A 6,874-nucleotide genomic window follows, 5' to 3' on the forward strand; every position below is an offset into this window, starting at 1 on the left:
ACTGTCAAGCTCATCATGATAATGGGTGGAAGATTAGTGCCAAGAAATCTTGGAACTTTAACCTGTTGGCTTTTAGATTTATAAATGAAAATTCTAACCACTATGCTACTTACATGGAATTACACAGAATTTACAGCATAGATACAGGCCATTCGACCCAACAGGTCCATGCCAGTGTTTATGCTCCACATGAGCCTCCCCCCTCCCTACTTTATCTAACCCTATCAGCATATGCTCCTATTCCTTTCTCCCTAGTGTGTTCATCTAGCTGCCCCTGAAACCTAGGCCACTGAGACTTGGGTCCCTGGCTCACTGGCTGAAGGTGGTCGTCTCTCCCTCCCTCCATGGAGGAGCGGCCTCTCCCTTTCTTTCACTCCCAGGTCCTGGGTTCTCACTGGTGCTCAGTGTTTCACCTGGTGACACCCCTTCTGACTCATTGAGTAATTTCTTGCCAGTGCGTGTCTCTGTGCTGGTGCTTGTGTGTAAGATGCTAAGGCGGGGTTGGGAGAGGAAGTGACAGTAATGACAGATGTGGGAGTAGCAACGGCTGTTCCTCTGGGGGGTGGGGAAGTCCAGAAAAAAGGGGCATAATAAAATTAGAGCTATGCTGTTCAGAGGTGATGTCAGGAAACACTTGGTCATGGATCTGTTTTATAAAAGTGTCAGCTGGCCTCAGTGATAATATTTGTGCTTCTGATTCAGAGGGGTGTAGATTCAGATCCCATGGAAATATTTGAAGAAGAGCAGTGAAGTTCCCCCAGCATCCTGGCCAACATTTATCCCTCAACCAACACCACCAAAACAGATTAATTGCTCATTTATCATTGCTATTTGTGGGGTCTTGCTGTGTGCCAATTGGCTACTGCAATTGCCTACATGACAAGAGTGACTACAATTCAACAAGTAATTCATTGGCAGTTTTGGATGTCTTGAGGATGTGAGAGGCACTATATAAATGCAAGATCTTTCTTGCTAAAAATAAAATTGCACTATATTTCAAAACCAAAATAGCTTTCTGTACTACATCAACTTTTATCATTAAATGTAGGGTGAAGACATTTTTTTTCATGCTAATAGAGTATTCCTGTTAATACTCTGACAGCTCTGTTTGGTTAATATTTTTTGCTGAATGTGCTCCACATTCATGGGAAGTACGGCCCAGAATTGTTGAAAATGCAGTTTGTTATATCAGGTTCAGGGATACTTAATTTTCGGTAGTTTAAATCAGCCAAACCAACAACATTCTCACCTTTCCAGACTATCCCTGAATAATAAAAATGTTGTAACTGGTTTCTGGGTACAACTAGTTCATAAATTAACACTGAGTTACTTTATGCAAGTCTGTCGTGATAGATTACTTTTATTGTACTTCACAAGGCCGGTTGACAGATTTTGGTCCTTTTCTTGGAGCTGATTGGTGAGCTCAGCCATCGTTCTGTTAGTGTTTCGTTCTGTCAGTGTTGATTGGAAGATTGTGTTCCATGTCTCATGCACTTCACTCCACTGAAATCTGATTGGTTATGTTACAGACTCCGGTGGAATGAAGGACAGCAGAATGCATGGATTACATCAGTACATCAATAGGAATTGCTGGATGGCATCCAGTCTTACAGCATCTGTTACTTTTTTCACTAAAATATCTTGGTCACATTCTCAGAAGCCACAGATGCATATATTACATTTCTATACATTGAAATATGGAATATTAATATAATTACCTATGTGTAGTTGAAGGCATATTTCATGTAATTTAAGTATGGATATATTATCTTATCCTTTGTACTCATACTTCCAGGTGTTCAAAACTGTTGGCCATTTTCAATGTATATTAGTCCACTTTATTTCCAATTCAACTGACTTGAATTTATACATAAAAAGCTATTTGCACATTCTATCAGTCCATTTGTTTTAAAAAAAACCTTCGCGTCCAAGCTGACAAACATTTGCAATGTTGGCCATTTTTAACACAAAGGGTTGCGTGCTTATTGTGCACTGGCAAAGAGCCAACATTTGATATTTTAAAGTTCAGTAGGATTATCTGGTTATGTCAAACAAAATCCCAAAGCATGATAGCATGCTGCTTCTTTGTTCCATTTGTACGCACATCTTCTTGTGTCAACTTGTTTTGCTTGGTGTGAGACAAATTCTGTTTTGGAACTGTGTATTACGCAATTATCAAATGTATACTCTTTCCTCATTTTTCACTCCTTTCGGCTACTCTTCACCATGCATCCCTTTCCAAGAATAAAGGTTGGACCATTAGGACTACAGGTCCTCTCCACAAACTTCATCTGAGTTGCCCTTAATTCGTATGTTCGTATTTTTAAGGCTGAGTTAGATAGATTCCTGATTAACAAGGGAGTCAAGGGTTATAGTAGGTAGACTGAAAAGTAGGGTTGAGGTCACAATCAGATCAGCCATAATCTTATCAAATGGTAGAGCAGGCTCGAGGGGACGAATGGCCTGCTCCTGCTCTTAATTCGTATTTTCGTATGTCCTGATCTGACTATACCAGCACAGCAAAGCAGATTACCCAGTCCCAATTCCTTTTCCCCAACAAATGGAGTCAGAATATTTTGAATTGACAAGCTCTCACTAGAGTAAGTCTGATTGGAAAGCAGTCCTGGGACTGGAGCTCAAAGAATTTCATTAAGTTTTCCAGTGCTGGAATAACATGAGTTGCTAGGCTTCCTGTCACTCCATTATGTTAAGGGATTCAGTTCGGCAAATAGTTTCAAAATGTTGTAAACTATCTCAGTCAAATAACAGAACTTCAATACCAACTTCTCAGCAAGGAGGACAAGTTAATATTGAACTCAATAGGCCAGTGAAGGAGTTACAGCACATTAGCAATAATTAATTTCCTAAACTAACAATATGATTATTTAAATGTTTTTGGTCACTTCGTGCCTTCACTTGCCATCCTCTAATCTAACACATATCTATCCCCATTCTCAAAAAGATATAGGTCTGTAGGTGGAATATTTTAACTTAAATTTAGGCCAGTAGAGTTCTTAAAATTAAATGATTCAACACATTCCAGTCTCAGGTGCCAGAGACTGGTACCTACAGCACAGTGATTGATTGCCCATTTCAGTACTTGGCGCATCTGTCTGTAATAGAGAGAAAGAAAGAAAAAATTATCTCAGTATTTTAAGATTGCATTAAAATATTTCAGTAGATCCCATCAAATGACCTGTTATGAAGTTGATATGTTTCTAATTGTTTACAATGGAGTTGTAGCACAAGACACAAAGAAAATTAAATTCAAGCAGTTAATTAGGAAGCAGAAGAATTAAATCAAAATCTTAAGGCCAGCAGTTTTGCCTGAAACTGAACAGATGATTAATTGGTTATCCTTAACTATGTGACTGCTTACAGTTTAGCCAGATCCCTTAAGGGAGCCTTTGGCTTTGAAAGGCTTTGCATATAGTCTAGGATGTATCATCCTTTGGGCATCTGGACTGATGGCGCACTTTCACTCAATAGACCTGCTTAGATTATAGAACATATAAATATATTTTTTAGTGAAACAAGAATTTGATAAAAATGAGTCTTTTGTAAGCTGCAAAAACACAAGCAATGTATCAACAAACATATAATTTTCTTACAAATTGAAGCATTTGAATTACAAAATGTAAGATTACATTTTTAAGAAAATATGTCAATCATTTGAGACCTGTTCTTGTCATGTTACAACATTCAGCCAACTGAGTATCATTTTAATGTTAGAAACCTTTTTTTGGTGTGAGTGGCTAAGGGAATCCAGTACTCAAAGGGTTAAGCTGTGGAACTTGCCTAAGCTCCTCCTGCACATCAGTGCCTACACAAATCTGTTGCACAGACAGCTTCTTCCCTTTGGGAAAAATCAACTGCCAGATCTTTGGGGAAAAAAAAACTCAAAGCAGGTTTGGAGTGAAGAGGTCCACACCTCTCTGAGTACACCTGACAACTGCAAATTTTTCAGACCATTTCAGACTTGTCATACATACCTACCTTTTGCAGGCTGCTACAAGTTCTGAAACACAAACAGCCATTGTTCATTCCTAATCGCTATAACCCTTTACTGACTGCATTGCTTTTGCAGCCCTATAACATTTTGAAAATGTTAAACACTTTAACCCTTTCATAACTGCAGCTGCTCCGAATACAAATTGAAAGTTAGAATCATTTCAGTTTCTTTAGAGAGAAACACATACTTCTGCAAGATTTTCTTGTACCTTTTTCTGACATCTAAAGTATCTGAGGCAAATTAGTTTGTCTTTTTATGCTTTGGGTTTTATCTATCATAACTGGATTCAGACTGGTCAAACTCAAGATTGTTGACAGATATCAGCGACTAGAGTTCTTCTCCGCATCTGTCTAAAGTCACTCAAAGAATTGTATTCTAACAGAATCTGACATCTCTTGTCTCTCAAGTCTATTTTTTTATATATGGTCAAGCACAGCAGTGCCATGACAAAAATGTTCCAGTCTACAAAAAGTGTTATTTCCTCACATTTACAATGGCCTTTTGAAACTTTAACTTGATTCCAAACTTATTAAGTAGACAGGAGCATTTTAAACATTTCAATTTGATTTATAGTCTGGACACAAAACAGATTTTAAAAGAACCTGTCTGGTATTTCTTCCTCTGTCATATTTCTGAAATATAAACTGTTACTTGATTTTAGACACATTCTGAGTACTGGGAGGTATTTCTGGAATATTACACAGTACACGTTTTTTTTGCAAAATCTTTGTTTGTGTTTCAATTAAATTCTGCAAAGATAACTTCTTTCTTTTAAAAAAAAAGCTTGTCTTTTTTCAATGTAACTTTTGATGAAACTTGAAATTGTTCATTTTAAAGCAAAGGATAAGGTTACTGTGTACCTCAAATAACACAATTAAACCTCTCACTTAAAAATGACCTGAGATGGAAAAGAAGAATTTTTGAAAATATTTCTACAAAAGCAGTGGAGAATTTACTTGTTTCCCCCGTCTCCCCCAACCTCATTCCCCCCTCCCCCCAACCAGTAAAGAAAAAGCTCACTTTACCAGAACTAGGAATGCGTTTGAAATAAGGGCCACGACGGCACAGTAAATAATTCAGTGACATACTGCACTAAGGCATTCCCAAGAAACAGATTCTATCCAGTGAATCCTCCACATGGTGAAGTCGTTCTGATCTTAACCAAGCCACCTGAGAGACTTCAATTGGAATCAGGTTGTTCAACTAAGAGAGAGAAGGAAACGGGAGGTTAAGTCAACCCATACCATGCTTGCATTCCTTCGAGCAGCTATTTCAGGAGTGTTATGTGGACATTCCTGGGAACATATAAATTGTCTATGCTCTCAATCGGAGAATGATGCATGATGCAAATGGGCCTAAAGCAGCAGAAAAAAAATTAATGAAAAAGGAGGATAAGAAATATTATCAATTAGTTATTGAACAACCCGTATTTTTAATTCTTAGAGGAAGCTATTTACTAAACTTCTTGCTTATAAGCCTGTCAAACCATTCCTGTTACCAGTAAATTGTTATAAAACTTACGTCACTCACCAGGTCTCCTTACATGTTGGTCACCAGCCCTGGAACAATCAGTTTGCCACAACTCTAGTAAAAACATTTGTGTTTACTGAGAAGTTAATAAGACCATACCAAGTGATAATTCAAAGGGGAGAGAAAGATTGACATAAGGAAGAGATGTTAGAAAAAGGTTTTTAGAAAAAGAGGGGGAAAAAATAGGATGAGAAAGGGATTTAGCAAAAATGAAAGGCATACATGGCATAAATGAACAGATATTTTATGGAAAGTCAGAAAAGGAAAAAAAAACGTACATTTTAAGGTTAAAAGGAAATGAAAACTATAAAAATCAAAGAAGAGACACAAAAGAGAGACACATCGAGGTAGCTTGAGATGAGGAGTGACCACTTGAGATTTCATACTGAGATCCCTTCCCTTATCTACCTGCCTCAACATATGTGCTGTCAGACTGTCTCAGACAACAGTCCAATAAACAGCAATTCTTCTCACTCTACTCCGCCTCTGCTTTGACATGTAAAGGATTTTATGCTTTAGGGGAAGTCTTTGCCTTCAGAAACTGACACCTGTGGTCTCGCCCAGGCAGACATGACCAACAAACATGCACTTACAGAATATTTAACCCTGTGATACTTGTTGAATATTTTTCATAGTGAATTGTGAAAAAATGCACTGATTTTCTTTTCAAAGCATTCGTGAGAACTAGTGGAAAAATGTAGCTCCAAGCAGTAAAATAATTCTCCAACTCACTACTATACAAATCAATCCTAACACATTTTGATAGAGCCATTCCATGTAAGTTATTTCTAAAAAGGTGTCCAAACTGCAGCCCGTGGGCCACACCCACCCTCCAACCCCTGGTGCCTGGCCCAAGCAACTCCGCTCTATTCATGATTAGATTCCTTATTCGCTGGTTTCTCCTGTTTGAATTTTTGACCATGTGGGCTGTTAGCATTGTTGCCTCATTGGTGGATACATCCTCAATCAGAACACCAAGGTCTGTTAGTAGAAAGAATTTGAGATACATACAAATTAATGGCAACATGGACTTAATCTGTGGCTTGGGATATCCCATATTACACTTGTTGGGATACCCCATATTAAGGACCAAAAGCTTGGATGCTCCTGTTCAAAAATAATAGTCATAGAACTTTACAGCACAGAAGGAGGCCATTTGTCCCATTGCATCTGTGCTAGCTCATCAACTTGCCCTTCCACTTTTAAAAATTTGTAATTTGTAAAAATGGTTTTACCATTTAGTGTACATTTCCTCTTACATTTTGAGAGAAAGAATATCACCTCACATTTCCCTCCATTAAATTTTATCTGGCATTTATCTGCCCAATGTAC

General features: G+C 37.9%; 1 long non-coding RNA gene across 2 annotated transcripts; it reads right to left on the reverse strand.

Annotated features, from left to right (window-relative positions):
• Positions 1 to 1,815: 1,815 nt before the first annotated feature.
• LOC137344704 (uncharacterized) lies at positions 1,816 to 5,769 on the reverse strand. Of its 2 annotated transcripts, XR_010968446.1 has the most exons (3): positions 5,543 to 5,769; positions 3,380 to 3,491; positions 1,816 to 3,113 (listed from the first exon to the last, which is right to left on the reverse strand). It is a non-coding gene; the product is annotated as an uncharacterized lncRNA (long non-coding RNA). The 2 variants fall into 2 exon arrangements; XR_010968445.1 differs by having other exon boundaries at positions 1,816 to 3,491.
• Between the last annotated feature and the right edge of the window lie 1,105 nt (positions 5,770 to 6,874).

The sequence above is a fragment of the Heptranchias perlo genome, chromosome 27 (genome assembly GCF_035084215.1).
Source record: "Heptranchias perlo isolate sHepPer1 chromosome 27, sHepPer1.hap1, whole genome shotgun sequence".
Lineage (NCBI taxonomy): Eukaryota > Metazoa > Chordata > Chondrichthyes > Hexanchiformes > Hexanchidae > Heptranchias > Heptranchias perlo.